Source organism: Apis florea, unplaced genomic scaffold (genome assembly GCF_048593485.1).
Source record: "Apis florea isolate Af1SG1 unplaced genomic scaffold, ASM4859348v1 contig_2495_pilon, whole genome shotgun sequence".
Taxonomy (NCBI): domain Eukaryota; kingdom Metazoa; phylum Arthropoda; class Insecta; order Hymenoptera; family Apidae; genus Apis; species Apis florea.
The window spans coordinates 1786893-1798654 of NW_028256595.1; the positions used below are offsets into that span (position 1 = coordinate 1786893).

The 11762-nt window shown below is 34.4% G+C and overlaps 1 long non-coding RNA gene across 1 annotated transcript; it reads left to right on the top strand.

Annotated features, from left to right (window-relative positions):
• Positions 1-8984: 8984 nt before the first annotated feature.
• Positions 8985-9453, top strand: LOC147657838 (uncharacterized). Its single transcript, XR_015291701.1, has 2 exons — positions 8985-9091; positions 9194-9453. It is a non-coding gene; the product is annotated as an uncharacterized LOC147657838 (long non-coding RNA).
• Positions 9454-11762: the final 2309 nt, after the last annotated feature.

The window sequence follows — 11762 nt, forward strand, 5'->3', positions numbered from 1 at the left end:
GTAATTTCAGTCGCATGCTTAAATAGTATGTAATCCATTTCCTTTTTTTTTTTTTATCCTAAACTTCAAAATTTTTACTTGCAATAAACGAAATTGTAAATCGTTGAATTTAACGAGATCATCACTACTATATTCTTGAAAAATTATTTTTTTCCTTCTTAAAAAAAATCATTTATTTTTGATGAGATATTACATTAAGTTGAAAATGAATGATAATGTACGATACGAGAAAGACGCGTTAATACTTATATATACATATCTTTTTTTTTTTTTCAGATTTTCCTTTTATTTTCAATCTTGCCAAAGTTGCAAACTATATCGTTAATTATTGTTATTTCAAAGCTTTCTGCGTTTCTTAACATTTTTATGTGCGATTTATCGTGACCAGGATATATTACCAATTTCGAACCAATCATTAACTTTAATCAATCATGATGAAAATACGTATTTGGAAAGTGGTAACTACCGCACGGTCGGTTTTTCAATTCGTTTAACTACATCTATTACGTTTTGCAATTTGACTACTTCGGTTAATCAGGATGCGCGTGAATTCGTGATTAAAAATCCCCGCCTCTTTGCACATTCGCGAGGAATTTCTACTCTTTATTGTACTATCTAGGTGAATGGTACGTTTTTCGAAAAATTAAGGGCGAACAAAGAAAGGAAAGGGATATAGGTGTTATTAACTTTTCTGTCTTTTTTCTTTTTTCTTTTTTCTTTTTTTTTTTTTGTTTCAGTAGAAACTTTTAAAGAGGAGAATGAATATCAAATTTTTGGTATCGACGACCGTGACACGTTGATATGTTCTTTTCTAGACTGAAGTTCTACACAGTTCAATTGGAAAAGTCACTAAATTCTCATTTGTTTTTTTTTTTTTTTTTTTTTTTTTTAGAAATTAGCGGTAGTAAACGCAAAATTCTGGATTCTAAGAAAGATTCAGGTCGATCAGGAGAGATCTTTTGCGAGTACTTGTTTCAAACACATCGAATCTCGATGAAAATATAATCGAATCGCTCAGTCGCTTTACCGTAACTTTCTAAGAGGATAAAGTTTTAGTCCGTTTTGGTCAATTACTTAGGACAGATAGTTAACTTTAATAACTAACACGATTAAAAAACTACGAGAAACTTACACTCGAAGAATACACATATTACTAACTGTATGTACGTGTATACAATGTGTCATTACTTTTGCGCGCTATGTAATTCTTGTTGCTTTCTAAATTTTTATCGTACAATTAGACTGTTTTTTAAATACGTGTTCTACGAGTAAGGTTCGAATAAAAATCCAGTACGTTACACGTTTCCGTTATTTGTGTTGTGTTTATGTTTTGTGTGTATGTGTGTGTGTCTATATATATATATATGTATTTATGTTGTGTAATTGCATCACGTAAAAATGTGTTCGAAACGTATCGCGCTAAAAGCACACAGTTATAGAAACAGAGAAGAAACACGTAGCGAACATAGACACGGGCTAAAATTTTTCTGTTCGCGCCCGAGGAGAAAGAATTCGCCAGCGTGGTTCGTTGAGTTCGATGCAAAGTTATAAAAAAGGGACGTTTCGTTTTCCTCCTCTTCCACTTCTCTTAGCGAGTTTTTCACCTATGGCTTATAAGAACATGAGACTTTTTTTTTTCTTTTTTTTTTTTTTCTTTTTCATCAAATGTTGATCGTTAATTTTTTTTTTTTTTTTTTTTCCTTTTCGTTTCCTTTTTATTCCGATCGAACGGTTCGTTTGATTGCGTGCTTAAGTGATAACAGGTACATAAATTACACACGAAGTAGTGAACTATAATTTTTTTCCTTTTTCTCTTCTCTTTTCGAAAGCTTCTTTCCGGAATTGCCTGGTACTTGGGGAATGTTCGCTTGGCGATGCGTTTGTTGTCCGTTTGTTTCTTTTTCTTTCCTCTTTGAGCCCACGAGTTTGCTACTCGATCGTTCAAATTGTCTCAGATTGTTCAACGACCTCTTGCTTAATTTTTTTTTTTTTTTCAATCGGCACGACGAGATCGCGATCTCTTCCCGTTGTACACAAGAGAGAGAGAGAGTATATAGACACAAGAGTATATTCGAGATATTGTGAGAGAAAGAACTGAAAAAACGCGGGAAGTGGAACCGGTAATAGCGATGCCCGATACTTCTTTCCTTTTCCGATTCACACGACTTCCTTTCAAGCGTGTGGACGTGCAGTTTATCTATGTCGTTTCTTATCGATGAGAAGGATAAAACAAACTTGTCGATCGGATGATGATTGGAATAAGGATTCGCGGCCGTAGCGTAAAAGAGAGAAAAAAAGGGAGACAACGTTTGAAAAGAATAGAGCCGTAAAAAGACAGCGAGAATTCAGTTGAAAAAGTGTCCGAGCCTGAATACACGGACATCTGCATTTATTAACTATTTAGAACATAGTGATGCTTGCGTGAACTTTTCTCTTTCTTTCTCTGTCGTTTTTATCATACTTTTTGCATTTTTTATTGTTGTTGTTGTTGTTGTTATTATTATTATTATTTTAAATGTTTCTTTTCGTTTATTCGTTTCTTCTTTTTTCTTTCTTGTTTTTTTTCTTTTTTTTTTATTTTTTTTTGCTACTTATCAATTGTTCAAGTTGCATAGCTTATTTCCTTGATTACATTTTTTTTTTTTTTTTTTTTACGCGGCTTCAAAGAGCATCGAAGCTCTCATCGATCACCTTAAGCATTAGTCTTTAGTGTTTGATTATTATACTACAGTAATATACAGAAAATCGTGGTTCTTGTCCCGATAGGCCTGCTCGTCCATCGAATCAATTTCCATCCCCCATTAGTTCGCGATCGTGTCGATTTTAATAATTTGTCGCTGGACGAGCAGTCCCCGGGGCTTTCAATTAATATTCAATAATTACAATACACTAAATATAATCGGCCCGTGTATATTAAAATATAAATATCAAATAGACTTTTTGCCCCCAGGATGTATGCACCTAAATGCCGATGCGCGACTTAAAAATTGAGAAACGTTCGTTAAGTAAGTCGTCACCGATTAGTCAAAACCCCTGTTGTCGAAAAGTACGAAGCGGAGCTCGTCACCACCAAAATTTCGATAAAATCTAAAAAACGAATTTTATTATTATTATTATTATTATTATTAATATTATTATTATTATTATTTTTACTTTTATTATTATTATTATTATTATTATTATTATTATTATTATTAACGGAGAAAAATATTCAGTCGATAGTCGATCGTTTTGTTTTTTTTTTTTTTTTCCTCCTCTAATCGAGACGAGATTTTACCACGTGCAATTATCTATAGTAGATTCCGATGGTGACGAGCCACACCGAGATGAGATTAGAATTTTTCGATTATCTACTAGACGATATTATAATGTTCCATCTAACTCATCATTACAGTATCGAAACGTCGTGTCGGTCGACAGTGACGAAGAATAATTTTCGAGAATCGTTTGATTCACCGTACAATTTAAAGCCTAAATACTTTTTGATTTGTCTGCTGATTGATTTATAATTGTCGTTCGTTTTCCCATCTCTCCGTTCTCCCCAACGAAGCGTTTATTGTCGGACATACTAAAGTGAAGACAAAGAACAGGACTCGTCGCGGTCGGTCGACCCAACGCCGTGAACCGTAACGCAGCGGTTCTTTCTCGCACTGTTTTTTCTACTCTTTCTTCTCCATCTTCTTTCTCTGTTTTTTTGTTTTTCTTTCCCTCTTTCTTTCTTTCTTTCTCGTTCGTACGCTAGTCTATATAACAATTCCTTTCTCTCGAAACTTTTATTATTATTACCAATTTTTTTCCAACAGTTTTTCTAATATTCGACGACGACGACGACGACGACGACGACGACGACGACGACGACGACAACGACGACGACGACAACATTCGGATTCGAGAACTCGTATAGTTCCGTATTCGTGCACAAACTATTTCCGAGACCAAACTAAACCTATGCTTTGTACTCTGGTCGACCTCTGAAATAATTCATCGCACGCGCAAGCAGTGGATATCTCAATTTCTCTTTGCCTTCTATTATACAATTTTTATATATGATGTGTATTCATATATATATATACGTAAAGAGAGAAACGGTGTTCAACGAAACAACCGAGCATAAAAACGCGAGGCGAATCGAATTTCAAGTTAACGGAAAATAATTAGTCCGGTCGAAAAAAAAACGAAACTCTAGAAGATATTGTTTTCTCTGCATGGATCGTCGATATAAGGCACGCTCTACTATTAAATAAATTTGACGAGTCGACGAGTAGCACGAGTGCTTGCGCTCGCTAGTTTCGACACACCGAATTTACAGGCCATGCGTTTTTTAAGCTGATTCGAACGTTCGTTGAAGCAAACGCGCGAAGAGAAAAACCGTTGATCGATTTCTAAACCGTTTCTTCCCTCCTATCGATATCGCGTTGTTCCGGCGCTCTCTTCCGTGTTCTAAAACTCTACAGAAGGAAGTCGCGCAAAATGGAAAGCGAATAGAAACAGAAAAATACCGTCTCGGATGCTCGGATATCGGTTGTACACCATATTTCTCGTTTCGACTCGATTCGGCGACCGTGCGGCCGCCATTACGCACGCGGCAAAGACAATCGGCGCAGCCTGAGAGTTTTAATACTTTAAGACAGACTTCCTGGCGAAAGCTTAAAAAAAACTTTTTCTTTCTCTTCTCCTTTTCCTTTCTCCGTTGTGTGTTCCACTCTCGCCCCCCTCCCCCTCACTCTCACTGTCCCCTCCCCTCCCCTCCCCGCCTTTTCTCCTTTTTATTTCTCCGTTCGTTATTCGCTACGCTATTCTAAATACACCGCCATTTAGAAACTTCACTTTACACTCGCCACGAAAGCGATCGATCGGGGTTTATGCTATGTTGCCGGATGCACGATCGTACGAAGTATGATCCACGTGTTCATCCGAATCCATCGAGTTTAACGTTCGTTCCTTTTCGAATTTTTCTTTTTTTTTTTTTTTTTTTTTTGAAATCTTACTCGACACCGCCAATCAATTATTCGACTTCATTTTTCGACCCAAGAAGAAATCGAAGAAACGATCGAATCTTGTTCAAAACATTCGATAAATTCGGTAACACGTGGTAACGATAATTTACACATTTATACAGTTGTATTCGTTACGTATAGGATAAAGAAGTTTGGCAAACAATGTCAATATTAATCGACGGCACGAAGGACTTATCCTCTCAATGTGTGTGTGTATGTGTATGTATGTGTGCGTGTGTGTGTATGTGTACGTGTAACTATTATACATGTATCGATGATAATGTTACCGCGATAAGGCAATGCTATGAAAATTCTTCGCGTAGAAAGGATTAAACAAGAAGAAAGGGAAAAGACGAGTGAAAAATCGACTGAAAAGTTGGAGAATTTTTGAAAAAAAAATTTGTTTTTTTTTTTTTTGTCACCTTTCCGAACAAGCCCGGCTTCTTTCGAACAAGTGGAAGAGAAAATTACGATCAGAGAACGAAAAGATACTAAACTCACTGTCGTCGTGGAAGATGAAAAGATATATACCATATATGTATATATATATATATATATCTTATTTTTCCAAGATATCTTACGATCAATTTGGATTGATTAAAAGATTATAATTAAAAGATACAACAAAGTGTGTATCAGCCCATACGACACGAATAGAAACAACACAATAATTTGTAATCACAACGATGTTAAATCCGTTATCCAATAATAATAGTTACAAATAGTGCTACTGCTATCATAGTATAATTAAAATACACAAAAGGCGAACATTCATAGGCGGTACAAATATATAATATAGCCATATAGCGAATAGGTTTATCTTTAACAGCGAATTCGTCTTATTCGTACGATTGTATAAAGTTCTAAAGTTTTAAAGAAGTTTAGTAGATAGACCTGTTTTACGACTTCGTTACGAACCGTTATTTATTTTTTCTTCTTTTGCTTTTCCTTTTTTTTCCTTTCCTCACCGAATCTCATCTCTAGTTTGAGTTTTAACTTTCATTATTTCGAAGTTGAGGAAAGAAACTCGTAGAAATCAGATTTTCGTACGATCGAAAAGTCTCGTGGAAGGAATCCCGAGACTTCGAGCGAACCAAGGAGAATCCTTTGAAGAATAAACAGCCAATACCTTTGAAACTATCTATACGAAAAAAGTTTGCCCGCTTGAAAATAGTTTCTTCCTTTGTGAAAATACCGATCTGGTAAATAAAAAAAGTAATGCCCAAACTAGAACGTAGTTTCTTCCACGTGGCACGAAACGAAAACAATGGGAACGCGTGTTTCGTTGAAATCGAACGTTGAAAAGAAGGAAACGTGTTATTAAAAAAAGAAAACTAGAAAAATAGAAGAGAGAAAAATTCTATATTCTATAAATCGTACGAATATCGAAACACCAAAATTTCTACATTCTTCCACAGCGAAGATCTATCAAACTATGCCAAGGCGTAAGTCTCTAATTATCGATCCTAATTCCGTCACCCATTAAAGACGAGAAAAATCGTATTATAACAATATAACAATGTCTAAGCAGCAGTGATGTGTTTACACGAGTGTTCTTCCCCTCTTCCCCCCCTCCCCTCCCCTCCCGTCCCCACTCCCCATCTTCGTTAAAAACTAATTAATAGATTAGCCCTTATTCGTATAACATTATGCATAATTGTTGACAAACGTATAATACAAGTACTACAAGTTAATATTATTTGCAATATTACCATAGTATAATAGTGAACATTAAGAAACATCGAAGAACAGTCAGATGTGAATCGTCGATTCTAAGCCTAATTTTTACCCGCACGTTCTATCATTTACTTCTTGCTTCTCTAATCGGACTTCATTTACTCGTGTCGTTACGATACGGAGCAGAAGAAAGGAAACGAAAGAGATTTAAAAAAAAAAAAAAAAAAGAAAGAAAAGAAGAGAAGAGAAAAAGAAAAAAAAATCAACAAAAGAGGAAACGTCTTATTTTCGCGGTTCGTCTCAATTCAAAATTTCGAATCGTTTCAGAAAAGTCTCAAGATACGAATTAAAACTACGGATACTATTGTAATTTCTCTTTGCACGGTATATATATATATATATATATCTACGCGCGCGCACGTAAACCGAACAAAGAATTCGTGCGTGTGGGATCGTGAGAAAAATTCTAGTTGACGAGTCCGCGCGACCAACCGAAATTTAGAACAAGTATCATATATGTACATACACATATACGCCGCTTGGATGTTTTTCTTTCTTTCTCTCTGCTTTTTTTTTCGTTTTTTTTTTTTTTTTTTTTTCATTATTCGTTTCTAAATGTAAATGTGGTCCGATCGTGATGAGCAATCCGACGATTAAAGACCAAGAACGTAAGAAGACAGACGTTTAAGAATAATTCACAGAGCACAATACAATATCAATCCTCTAGTAGTAACTCCAAAAATATGTTATTCTCTCCTATATTTGTAATAACTACGCTATCTATTCCTCGCAAAAAATCAGTTACTTTGTTTTACAGTGATAATATATAATATATATATATAATTATAAAATTATATATATATATATATAATACATATATATATATATATAATTTTATACGAACTATCCATACAACGCGATGAACATTAAATTCTAAGTCCACAAAAAAACGTAATTTTATCTGTGGATTTCCCTTCTTTTTTTCTTTCTTTCTTTCTCTTTTATTCATCCTTTCGTGTTTTTTTCTTTTTTCTTTTTTTTTTTTTATTTCTGGCCATTTCAACGAGAGTTGAATCCGTTATTTAACTAAAGTGTTCTAACCTCGTTCGTCGAACATTATTTTACGACACCGAATACTCGTGCACAGAAACTGATCCGTCAACTTTTCGAAAAATGCTCTATCTCCCCCCCCCCCTCCCTCTCCCTTCCTCCCCCCTATCGATCATTACTTTTCTTCTCTTTCTAGAGTCGAACGAGAAATTTCGAGTTCCAAAGTTCCACGCACGAGCACCCGGGATCGAGCAGATTAAGAGATTCCACACACTAAATAAATTTTCTATTGGACACAATCTCATTAACATTTTAGGCACTACACCTAGACACTAAGAAATCACTCCGCTCCCTTCTGCCCTGATGCGATAAGAAATATATGTACAAATTTAAAAATGATTAAAATAATATTATATCTCTATAGCTTCGAGTGTATACATGTATGTGCACGTACGCGTGTGAACGCGCGCGTTTATAATCCGTGTATGTAGGTGTATTTTTGTACATGTGTTCCTTGTTTTCTTTCTTCTTGAGTGTATCATATTATGTATCATCGTGTCACCCGAAAGGAAGAGGCAAAACTGTTACGCTTGCGCCCAACAATGTGTGAAGCAGCGTCACCATCTAGCCTAGAAAATATCGTACCTTTTTATCTTTTTTTAGCACAATTTTCCCTCTAAGGTGGTAAAAAGTATGGAAGTAAAAATCTATCACAAACATCGTCTAATCTATCTATGTCACTCGAAGTAAAAAATTCGCGAGAGGAAAGAAAAAGATAAAAAAAAAAAAAAAAAGATAAGCCCAAAAAGAAGAAACATCAAAGAATTCAGAACAAGTTGGACGATGAGCAGCTAAGGTAACGCCAGTATCACCATCCTATCGAAGGTGACAATCGTATGATATAACGTATAACCTTCTCGATTGTTAACGACAAACACTATACTATTTTTTTTTTATATGTTTTATATATATATAACGCGTCATGCACGTTGGCCTATCTAAAAGCCCGACCAAAATAACATCGTGCATCGAAAATGTTGGATCTTATAATTAATAAAATATCACAACTAGAACCATCGTTATTATAATATTACGGTACGTTTTCAAAAAATAAAAATAAAAAAAAAAAAAAAAAAAGAAAAAGAAATCGTTTTCTTTTATTTTTTTTTTTTCTTTTTTCTTTTTCGCATTAGTGGTGAGCTACTGTTATTTAGATACGCGTCGACGCGACGCGTTTCGTTACTTATCTAACCGTACACAGCGTAAAACGTTATAAAGTAACAATGACTGCTAATATGACTATGAGCTTGTACTGACTGACGATCTACACCTAAAAGAGTGATAAACTAACATAGGACCATTGTATAGTTGCGTATACGTACTAAACCCAAAGCTGTTAATTAATTAATTAATTAATTAATATAACATCGACAATAACATCGACAATAATATAATTCTATTTGTTACAGAGTAACCGATATCCGACTCCACAAGCTGATCATCTAAAATCTATTTTACCCAAATACTTTTTCCATACTCGACGCTATATAACAACGTATGAACGTAATAAAATAAAATACTTATATACGTAGATATATCAGCGATTAATCAGAACGATCGATTCCACGATCAGCAATTACAGTCTTATGCTAACGTTATTAACGAATATTATACATCGTCAGTCAAAACTTGCTCTTTGGGTGGAGAAAAAAAAAAAAAAAAAAAGAAAGTAATCTGACTGAAATTCTATCGCCTATCTAGTGACACGTATGTAAATATATACGTTCGAATGTACAGAGGAAAAAAAAAAAAATGAAGCATGATGGTGTGACATGACTATGACGCGTGAGACTGTCGTGTGCACTCGTCTTCTACGTGTATGTTTGTGCATGCATCGATTCACGCGACGAAAACAAAAACAGAACAAAAAAAAAAAAAAAAAAAAAAATACGTTTCTATAGATACACACCCGCAACGACAGTTTCCTTATTTTCCTTCTCTACGAAAAGAATGCGAAAAAAATCTAAAGATATGACTTTTTGTTTCTCACGACTTAAGAGAAGAAGAAAACTTTTCTTCTATGCGACACAATTTCTACGGTTTATATGGAAGCATACATATATACATGTATAGGCGCGCAAACGTGTTTGTATAATAATTATAATCGTATAATTCGTACCGTGTGATCGATACAATACGTAACACTTACAAGCTGATTGTAACTTTGTTTTTTTTTTTTTGTTTTTGTTTTCTTTCGTTTAACGTGCAACTTTCGCTATACACGTTTTTTCGTGAGTCTACTATACTCGGTTTGCAGTAAATATAAATGTAAAATATGATTAATCGTTAAACAGGCACATCGACTTGGTTACATGACTTTTTTTTTTTTTTCCTCTTTAATTTTACACCGATATTAATAATGCGCGTAAATGAAGATACGGATGAAGCCAATTTGCATTCATTTATAATAACGTGCTGCATAAATTTGAAATTTGTTTAAAAAAAATTAAATCGAACGGACATTTAAATAATTCGCGAGAATAAATTATGGAGAATATATTATTACCCGAATCTTCGTAATAAGTGTCTTTTGATTAATGTTGTAAAATAATCCATCGTCTATCTATCGAATTGGAATTAATTACGAATTAGCATTTTGTTAATTTTTTTTTCTTTTTTTTTTTTAGGAAATTGAAAAATTTCTTCACGATATAGGTAACATATCTAAAAATGTCATTCTATCACACTCTCTCTTTCTCTCTAACACATCGCTCTCTCGCTCTCTTCCTCTTTCTCTCTACCAATCACGCTAACCACGCACGTTTATTCACCCCACGTTTATTCATTCAACATTTTCGCTCTAAGTGTAAAATACTTCTAATTAAACTCTGGACATGGTTCACTCTACGATCAACATACCACAGCTAATATTCCGTACGTTATCATACAGCTATGTATATAAAATAATTAGCAAAACAATGCCTAAGCGTCATTCCATTAAAAACCACGAGATATAATACGTCAGCACGCAGAAAAAAATCAATGTTTTTTTTTTTTTCCTTTTTTCCATTAAAAGTATTTCGCGAGTCGTAAAATGATGAGTGTGCAAATCCATCCTTTACAGCTGTTTCAACGTTAAAATGTAGGAAGAGAGCCACTCGCGATAATTATATGTACAAATCGACACCTGGGCATGCACATGTACATCGAATGCGGAGAATTGCGATCAATACTTTTTTCTTTTTTTTTTCTTTTTCCCCCATTAAGAAATTGCTTCCTTTTATACTGACGCGAAGAAGTGCGACAAGGAAGAACGTGATTCGATTCAAGGGGAGAGAAAAAAAAAATTGCTTTAAAACAAAAAAAAAAAAAAAAAAAGAGTTGCACCATTGACACGCTGATCGCAAGATAGAAAGAATCGAGTGTACGTTGAAGAAAAAAAAAAAATGTGCAATCCGACATTGTAAGCGAATACTTGCAACGAACATTCGTCCTTTTCGACGAATTGAGTCTTGCAAAGATTGAATACCAACCCTCCCAATCAATCCTTTTCCCTCAAATTTTTACAATCTCTCGCGATTATTGTACACACATCCCTTTGTTGTTGCCCATTCTGATTAATTGTGTACCGCATATTTGTGCAATGTACCCGATAGGTACATTCTTAAATATATAACCCCTGGTGAAATGCAAAACGTTGAAACGTAACAGGTGAAACGTAAAGGTGTCGATGAAAAGAAAAGTGTGTGAATTTTATTGTACGAGAATCGTTCAACGTTGAAAAAAAAAAAATGTTGTAAGAGCAAGAAAATTCTCAATTCGAACGGATCTAATGCGATTCTATTGTAAACAGGGGGGGATATCTACGAAGAAAACTGCGAACTGCTAATGTGTAATTATCTTAAAATCAGTGATGCCTAATCGCAATAATAATAGTAGTAGTAATAGTAATAGTAGTAGTAGTAGTAGTAGTAGTAGTAGTAGTAGTAGTAGTAATAGTGATAATAGTAATAGTAATAATTATAATGAGGAGAATAA